At 47.4% G+C, this 9,446-nt stretch overlaps 1 protein-coding gene across 2 annotated transcripts in view; it reads right to left on the bottom strand.

Moving 5' to 3' along the window:
* Nucleotides 1–6,305: 6,305 nt before the first annotated feature.
* Nucleotides 6,306–9,446, bottom strand: part of ZDHHC2 (zDHHC palmitoyltransferase 2) — a 48,008-nt gene continuing 44,867 nt past the window's right edge. For both annotated transcript variants that reach the window (XM_020976734.2, XM_020976735.2), the window contains one exon: nt 6,306–8,403. The gene's annotated coding sequence lies outside the window, so the exon portion shown is untranslated. The remainder of the gene's footprint in view (nt 8,404–9,446) is intronic.

Below are 9,446 nucleotides of genomic sequence, written 5' to 3'. Positions count from 1 at the left end.
GATGGTTCTAACCCAGTTTGGATTCAGTCAAAGGGCTGCTCCTGAGGACCTGGAGGGCCACATGTGGCCTTGAGGCCGAAGGTTCCCCAGCCCTGTTGTAAGCGCTTGGCCGTGGCTGTTTATACATCTATCGCCTTCCTTAAGGGTTTTCTTTACATCAGTTTTAAGAAAGGCAGAGATTGGTCTCCTACTGGATGCAAATTTAATTGCTGATTATCATAGCCCATCTTGATAAGTAGGTTTACCTTTGTAGTCTTATTTCTGAGAAATAAGATTATTTCAACTGTGTAACCTGGCATGAAGTAATCACTTTCACAACTGTTACATGAGTAAAGGTGAGCCCTCTTCCAGATGTAACTGAGGCCCTGACAAGAAGCAGCGTGAGTCACCTTGGTTTCCCAGTAAGTGGCAGACCTAGGGCTTTTAGCCCCAAAGTCAGTATTCATCTCAGTCTACCTTGAAAAATGTTTTGTTTGCTCTAAGTTGGTAGACACTGATGGGTCAGAGACACCAAAAGAGTGCATCCGTCCCATCGTCTGATCGTTCCAACAGACCCTCAAGGTGAAACTGGCAAATGCACTTTGGGAGAGCTGTGATGCCTTCCCGTATTTGGCATTGTAAATTGACCCTTGTATAACCGTGTGTTGGAGTGTCTGTCCTGTATACCTGAAACAGGTTTTTATAATGCACTCCTCTGTGGGAGAATCTGGAATTATGAAGACCTAGCTGTCTCAAGGGAACATCTCAGAACAATTGGGGAAGCAGAGTCATAAATGAAAGGATTCAGAATTTAGCCTTTGAGTTAGAGGAGTTGAGACTGGTACAGTGTTTTTGTAGTACTGCCTCATTTGTAATTATTTCTTTAAATTCATTACAGATAAGGTGGCATATGTGACTTCAGATCATTCTCAGGAAAATTCCCAGAGCCTAGGCTCTCATAAAAAGGACAGAGAAGGGATTTAAGAGCCTGCCAGCAATGAGGAACAGTAGTGAAGGAAAATTTCGGGAGAATGTCCCAACCCGTCCCTTCGGCAAACACTTGGTTTTAAGTTTAGATCGTATTCCCGTGCCAAAGCTTACACTGGGTGGAGGAAGGCGATCGGAAGTGTTAACATCACAGAATAATGAAGTGCAGTGGGCTAAGAGCCACTGAAACCAGAGCATCTCGAGATTTTGAGATTAAACAGGAAAGACGAGATGGCCCCCAAATGGAATAGGTGGGCCAACACTTCTGTAGCTTCTTCATCAGTGGCAATTGAACCATCATACTTCGGGCCCCTAGTGGCTAAATGATGAAGTAGAAATAGCACTACACAGGGTGAGCAGCTAAAGTGTGTGCCTAAGTATATACAGAACAGGAAATCTATGATAGCATAGCAGACAGAATTTTAGAAGCATTTAGGGGTCAATTGGCAGGACGCAAAGAAGGAAAGGTACCAAACAATGCGAAGTCCTGGATGGTATTATTCTGTTCTGAGCGGCCAGAGTCATTTTCTAAAGCAAGGTCTGATCTGGCTATGGCACTAGTCCACTCAGTAAACCAATGGCCATCTGTCCCTTCCAGGATCAAATATAAAATGTGCAGGCAAAGCCTTTTACAGCCTGCCCCCATCCCACCTTTTCAGTCTTAGTACCGTTTATGTACTTCTACATTCTTTGTAATCCCGGTGACCCTAGTCTCCTTGCCCTTGGAGAATATTCCCATCTCTCAGTTGATGACATTTTCTCTTGACTGCCCTCCATTTCTGAGACGCTGTCCCTCCTTCACTCCCACCGCTGACCTCCCTGCTTCTCTCAAGTCCAAGTTAAAATCCTACCTTCTACAGGAAGCCTTCCTCAACCCTTAATTTCCATTCTTTCTCTTCTCTCTCTCTCTCTCTCAAATATTTCTTAATTATCTTCCTGTCTACAGCCTGTTTGTATGTACTTGAGGTTCCTTTGAGGAGGGGTGACAGAAGGCATATCTGAGTGATGGGAGAGGAGAGAAAAGAGAGCTCATGGCGAATGGCCTAAATTTTTTTTTCTGTAGTACGTGAAGAAAAGTCTCAGCTGAGAGGGTAGGGGGAAGGGGAGCTATGGGAGGTTTGAGGAGAGATGAGAGGGTCTGGAAGAACCTGTTGGAGCTGAGGGAAGTAAAGTAGGATTGCTTCACAGCACTGAGGGCCCAGTGGCCATAAACTTGTAATGACCCGGTCAGGATGGTTGCGTGATTTTCTCCACCTTCATGCAGCAGCCCCTTTACCAGGGTAGAGGACAAATGATAGGAGTGTCTGAGGCTGGGCTGGGCATAGTTGGTGATAACGGTTAGAGAGTAAACACCCAAGAGGAGGAACCAGCCTGATGTCAGACAAGTCTAGGGCAGAGTTGGAATTGAGAATCAGGTCAATGTCCTTTCGGTATTTCCCATTTAAAAACTGGCCCCAGAAATGCTTCTTGGTGACCTATTTTTGCACAGCAGACAAATGACATTGTACAAGACGGGTCTGTCCGAGAAAAGTCCTGGTTCTGCAGCCGCATAATCACTTGCTGAAAGTCATTTCCTGTCAATCTCTATTGGATGAAATGGTTTAAAGTCCCTTCTGCCTCTACTGTTTCATAGATTCAGCACTGGCATCTAAATGTCAAGTAGCCCAGCCCTGAAAAATCCAGTGGTCCCTGGATAGTAAGTAGCACACACAAGGTTTGAACGCAGCACCTCTGGCTGCAGAGGCCGAGTTCTTTCCCCAGCATCCTCATAAAGATCTGATGAGAATGTGTCTGAAGTGCTTTGCACAGCTTGTGATACCTATTCTGGAATGTTGTAACAATGCTAAATAATGTAACTGATTTTTCAGTCCCAGGTGTCTTCCAAGATGGCATCTAAGACAGGGAGAATTTGCTTTCCGTTTACTGGTCAAAAAAAAAAAAGCCGTAGCATAAAAGTGCACAATAAAAGATGAATTTGAGAAATGAATGTGTCATCTCTGGTAAGTCAGAGCTTAACTGGTTGCTTACCATTTCCTGCAAACCACCCCCCTTCCCCCTGCTCCAGCTCTCTCGTGGTGTGGGGTCTGGCATGAAGAGGCCCAGGAGACAAAGTAGGCCCACTTTTTAATTCAACCAGAAGGTCTTTGTAAAGGGTCAAGCTCAGCCCTATAATCCTAATCCAGACTTGGAAGGTGCCGAGTCAACTTGGCTCGGCTGAGAAGGAAACAGACCCAGATAAATGAGATGCTTTGCCCTGGGTCGCACAGGAAGTAACATCCAGATCTGAGATTTAACTTCAAATCCAACATTGCCTGCACTGACTCTGGTGAACAAACAGGATGTGTGACCCCACTTAGGGTTTTCTTGGCAGAGATACTGGAATGGTTTGCCATTCTTTTCTCCAGCTCATTTGACAGATGAGGAGACTGAGGCAAACAGTTCAGTGACTTGCCCAGAGTCACACAGCTAGTGAGTGTCTGAGGCAGGATTTGAACTCGGGTCTTCCTGGCTCCAGGCCCAGTGCTCTACCCACTGCACCACTGAGAGCTGGAGATCTTCACTCAGATTCCCATGTCCAGGACACAGCAGAGGTGGGATTCCACGGATGGTCCTGGGCCTTTGATTCTTTGGCCCTTCCTCCTCCACTGAGACATCTGGCTCTCTCCGCTGTATTGTCTTCCCGGCGGCAGGCTGATGAAGATAAATGGCTCAATAGGTGTCCCCTCCCACCTCACCCCTGAGCTGCTAGTTAACAGGACCCAGACAAGACAAAAAGTACGAGCCTGGGTGCCTGCCTGGTGACGTTGACTGAAGGCTTGGCAACTCTCCGGACCTTTCTCCTCCCATGGGCAAAACCCAAGGCAGTTTCTATCGGACATAATTACTGGCGGACAATCGGGGTGCTGCCTGCCCTTGCCTTAAACGTGCTCCTGAGAGAGTGTGAAGGGCTGTGCCCTCAGTGGCTTAGGCACCATGTTCCAGCCCCCTTCCTGGGCATCTTCCTGGGCTCTTGGCTCTCACATTTTGGGGAATTTGGTTTACAAAAGCGGCTCCAGTCCTTTCCCTGGTCTGCAGATGCTCAAGCCCAGCTGTGGAAAAATCTCGGTTCCAATTGTCTCCCAGGAGACTCCTTGGAAACCAGCCCCCGGAATGAGTTTTCCCTCCTCCAGTCCATCAGCTGTGTCCTGGTCTGCTTATAAGTCAGCACACACCCTGTAAGGGGGACGGGAGACATAGGGGAAGTTACCCCGTCCACCATCCAAGGATAGTTTACATCACCAGTGAATTTCAGTCTCCTGTTATCCTGTGGTCAGCCACCTAGCCAGGAGAGTTAGCAGGGAAGGGATGGTTCTGGTTTTCCACAAGCAGAGAATGCTCACACCGACAAGTTACACAATCAAACTACTGTGGTTAAAACTCGGTGCAAACCAATGGGGCAACACTGGACAGAGGCAAGACCCAAGTTCTGGCCTTTGTAAGATCTGAACTCATGGCTGCCACTCATTCCAGGCTCTTTTCATCCAAATTCAGGGGAAGTGGGCAGCTTTAAAAATGGCTGTTTGTATAAAGAACAGAGCTGAGGCTGCTCTAAAGCTTGTGAACGGGCCTGGGACTTTGTCCTGTAGGTAACATATATGGAACCATCTCAACAATGATTTTCTTTGTTACAACTCCTGTGTACTTTGCTTTAAGCCTGACAGGGCAGCTACGTGGTGCTACAGTGGATAGAGCACTAGAGCTTCTAGCACTAGTCAGGAAGACCTGAGTTCAAATCTGGCCTTATACATTTACTAGCTGTGTGACCCTGGGCAAGTCACTGGACCCTATTTGCCTCAATTTCCTCATCTGCAGAGTGAGCTGGAGAAGGAAGTGGCAAACCCCTCCAGTGTCTTTCCCAAGAAAATCCCAAACGAGGTCATGGAGAATCAGATGCGACTAAAAAATGACTGAACAATGATAACAAAATAAGTCTGACAACCACAAGTTTGATATCAGGATAAATTTCCTAAATAGGGCTCTTCAAAAGTGAAGTGGGCCACCTCTGAAGGTGGTGGGTCTCTTTCTGCCCTCCCCATCCTGAGAGGCCTCTAAGGAAATGTTGAATGAATTAGTTTCTGGGTGTTGGCTTTGCTTTGGCTGCTGACTGGACACTATTATCCCATATTCCAGAGGAGGACACTGAGGCCCAGTGTCAGTGACAACCATGAGCTCCCACTTGGTAGGCCAGGCACTGCTTTGGAAGGCCGCTCTTGGGGCTGCCCGGCCACCTCAGATGGGTTCCTAGGATCAAAGATTTAGAGCTGGTAGGGGCCCCTCATTGGAGGAGAAAGGGCAGGCTTGCCCAGTGCCACAGGGTACGAAGGGAAGAAGCTGGAATTTGCACCACATTCCTCCGAGACTCTGGCTCCTCCCACTATGCCACCCTCCTCTGGGTATCATTTGGGAAAAGCCTGGATAGTTCTGTGGCCCTGGGGTGGGGGGCCGAGGGAGGGAATGGAGGAAGGGAGGACTGGGGAGCCTTGATGGGATGGCCTTCCACAGCTGATTTGTGTGAGGTTTCTGTAGCCTTATTTCCAACACCTACACTGTTTCTGTTTTGTTTTTCACTAGAATTGCTGAATTAATTCTGTGATTTTTTTTTCTCCCCCAAATGCCAGTGAGGTGTAACCCCCTACCTGCTCGCACCACCTCCTCTGCCACTCTGCCATTATTCTCACTCACTCTTGTTATTGCTAAGTCTTTTTTTTTTTAAAGTATCAGGAAAATTATACTCTTAGAGCCAGTTTAAAGTGAAGTTCAAGGCTCATTTCAGTCATACCAGGAGCAGACCTGCCTGGTTAGACTTTATCGATGGCACAACCAGCCAGCTCCCTGTGGATGCTGCCAGTGGCTCCTCTCATTGACCAAGGTCGCAGCGTTTCTGAAGGAGCAGACGCTCTGCCCGGGAAAGCGACAGACACAAGAGCCGATACCCACGAAGGAGGTAGGCGGGCTGGCATAATAAATATTTCTGAAGAGAAAAGCCTGGTCAGTCTCTTTTAAAAGCCTATAGTAGGAGACAAACTCCTTAAAGTCCAGACAGACAAAAGCAGCAGTAGAGGGAGATGGGCAGCCCAAGCATCTTCTGATGCCTCAAGTCAGGATCTGTTCCTATGGTGTGTCAGGGGTGGGGTGAGGGAGAGATCGGGCCAGTTACCAACCACAAGCGACCTCCCCCCGGGGCCAGACCAGACCGGCACAAGGTCTTGAAAATGGCCTGCCAGACACAGCTCTAGAATGCTCCCCTTTCAAAGGAACACAAAGCTCATGCCCCTTGGAATGAAGGTTTCACACACATCTCAACTCGATAGTCTCCTTTTATTAATGTATCTAGTGATGATAAACTGTGTTGAGTAGTTATGCAAAATACTTGAGTGTGAAACCCAACAACAACAAAAGGTCAGATGGGGAGAAAGCCTGTCATCCTCTTTGACAAAGACCATATCCTTCCAAAAACTGCCACTGAGTGACTGCGCGGCTGAATCTTGTCAGAGCAAACAGGTGCCATTGTGACCTTTGCAAGATGGCCTTCCCAATCCATCACACCCACCTTGTGGGACCCTTACAGAACAGTCAGCAAGTGCTAAGTGGGTGAAATGTCAATTATAAGCACAACCCTTTGTAGAAAAAAACAAAGCCCCTTACACCAAAATAAAAATGAAGATGTCACATCTGCTGAGAAAAGATTTCACAGAGGAAATCCGGATGCATCAGATCAAAATCATTGTTCTTTCTCAAATGGAACATGAAAAAGAAAATGTTCCAGCCCCTCCCTCCAGAATTCCCCGTCCAAACCCCGAGGCAAGGCTGCAGAGTGGGCTCTGCTAAGAGAGGGTTCTGATGCCTTCTCTGAACTCTCCCTGCTTGAATAAAGCATCAGGCTCTCCTTGGGTGGGAATCAAGCCAGAAGGGGCCCTGCAGCGAGCTCACTTTCCCCAGGCCTTGCCTGGTTTTCTATGGATGGCTTTGTGTCTTTGCCGAAGCAAACAGGACAGCTCCGAGTCATCGTCATTTCCTTGCTAATTGGACGCCAGGCCTATTAAGAAGCTGCCTACCTTAAATTTCCAGGGTCAGTGCAATAAAAACTATCATTGTAAAATGCTAACGCTCCTATAAAATGCATGGGCTCACCTCTCAAAATAGAATGCGCTAATTAATATTCTGGCTATAGTTAGTGCATACCAAGGCACAAGGGTTTCTCGGTGGGGCAGAACGCTTCCGCATTACTTCAACAAATACCATTTCAGTTTATTTTGAACCCAACCTCAGACCAGCAATAGAGTTTTCTGTGGGCCTCTGCATAACCCCATTAGGCAACACGCAACTGGAGGATGGACTTCGCCTCACCACCACCATTTTGCTAAGACAGAAGAGGGCATCAATGCCCCTGTGGGGTTATTCCTTTCTTGGCCCACAAGAGAGTCTGGGGGAAGTGTAACCTGTTTCCTGGGTTCAGTACTACCTAGAGAGACAGGCTACGGACAAATTCAGAAACGGGTTCAGTTGGTGGCTATCACTGGGTCTCTTGAAGGTCATGACATCATGGTGCTGTTTTTTATTGATTCTAGGAAGCCTGAAAATGGGGAGATTAATTCTCAAGCCGATGTGACAAACAAGACATCACGATGGCCCCTGTCCTCAGTTGACTTTGTCCACCGTTTGGGCTCGGATCTCCCCATTCAGACATGCCCTTTGGAGCATGGGGGAGATTCTATGTCACTGGGCTCTCGGAGGTCAGCACCATTTCTCGTTGGCTGAGGATGCCTCTGGGTGGGTCTGAGCTGTTCCTTCTATCTTCTCACCCAGCACAGCTGTGAGACTGGAAGGGCCTGGAAAGGGGCCAGTGAGTCAGCGTCCCTCGGTTTACAGATAAAGAACCAGAGCCCCAGAAATCTGTTCGGGGCTACCCTGGTAACAAGAGGCTGAGCTAGGATAGGAGGAGCCCAGACCCTCACACTTCACGGTAACATCCTGCTTCCCTTCCAGTGATGGCCTGGCATAAAAGTGCTTTGAATTTGAAAATCAGCAGGCCAAATTAGCTAATTAGAAAACCAATTGTGCTATCTGAACCCCTGGTGGTGAAGTCCACTCCATGGTGAATTCTGTCCTCCAAGTTTCACAAGGAAGGGAGGAGAGCTTTCTTTCCCCTCAGCTCATAACCTACCACTGACCTCTTAGCATTCAGCAGGGATTTGTGTTAGTCGAAACATTCTTTACATTTTACAAAAACTTCTGCAGTTCTGTTATGTTTCAAGCAGTGACACAGAGAAGGAACCATCTCTGCTCTTCTGTCTGAGTAGATCTACCCAAGGAGTAAATGGAATTAACAGGCCAATCATGGGATGTCCTTCCTTGTTGAAGAATCTCCTCTGGTGATCACAGCACCGTGACCTCATGCTGAAACACAAAAGAGAAAGTCATCTGGGTGAGTCACCTAGAACAAGCTTACCGATGCAGTCTGAGCCTTGTACAAGGCTCTCGTGGATGCTGGCAAGGGCACAGAATTCTGGGATCTAGAATTGGAAGGAGCACTGGGACCAGAATTGATGCAGCCTTGTGGTGCTGCACTGGAGAGAGTGCAGGATGGGGGTCAGGATGTTCTGAGTTCAAATCTGGCCTGTATGAGCCTGGGCAAGTCACTTCACCCCATTTGATTCAGTTTCCTCATCTCTCAAACGAGCTGGAGAAGAAAATGGCAAACCACTCCAATATCTTTGCCGAGAAAACCCCAAACAGGGTCACAAACAGTCAGACACAACTGAAAAACGACTGAAGGAAAGAGGCTTTATGGACTGACCACTGCCCCATGGTCTTATAGAACCAATGGCCTAGAGGGAATCAATCCAGTAGGGACATAGGATTGTTTTCCAGGGCCAATGGGTAAAGAAATCACTTGCTTCCATGTCCAAATGTAAAAGAGCAGAACGTAACGCTGTATGTAGCAACATTATTTTAGACACGGATGCCTGTCTTCCTTCTACCTCCCTAGCCTCACCTTAAGAGGGTACCAGTTAGAGGAGTGAATCCAGCAAAGAACAAAAAGGTCTGAACGTTCTCTCCCGGCTATCACAGCTGCTGGTCCAGCTTGTCCGACACTGATCCCACCCTGATCCTCTGTGGCCACAGGGCAGAAGGTCCCGAGGAAACCAGCTCCAAAACTGCCCCTTCAGTGGCCACGTACAAGCGTGCATACATATATTCATGTGTATAACATGTTCACTTACAAAATCTCCTTTTTTACAATTCCAATAAGACACTCTAAAAAGGGAATAAAGAAAAAGGCACGTCGATGCCCTTAGGTCATGTCCTCTGATTTTATTTAGGTTTTAGACCTAAGGATTTTAGGGGATGGGAAGGGAATAGAAAGGTATAGAGCATCTATTCTACCAGACACTCTACTAAGACCTTCTACGAATATTATCATCTCCTTAGATCTTGAT

This window comes from Phascolarctos cinereus, unplaced genomic scaffold, assembly GCF_003287225.1.
Source record: "Phascolarctos cinereus isolate Bilbo 61053 unplaced genomic scaffold, phaCin_HiC Scaffold_9;HRSCAF=440, whole genome shotgun sequence".
NCBI lineage: Eukaryota > Metazoa > Chordata > Mammalia > Diprotodontia > Phascolarctidae > Phascolarctos > Phascolarctos cinereus.
Note: the sequence above shows the minus strand (reverse complement) of the source record. Positions and strands in the feature narration are given on the sequence as shown.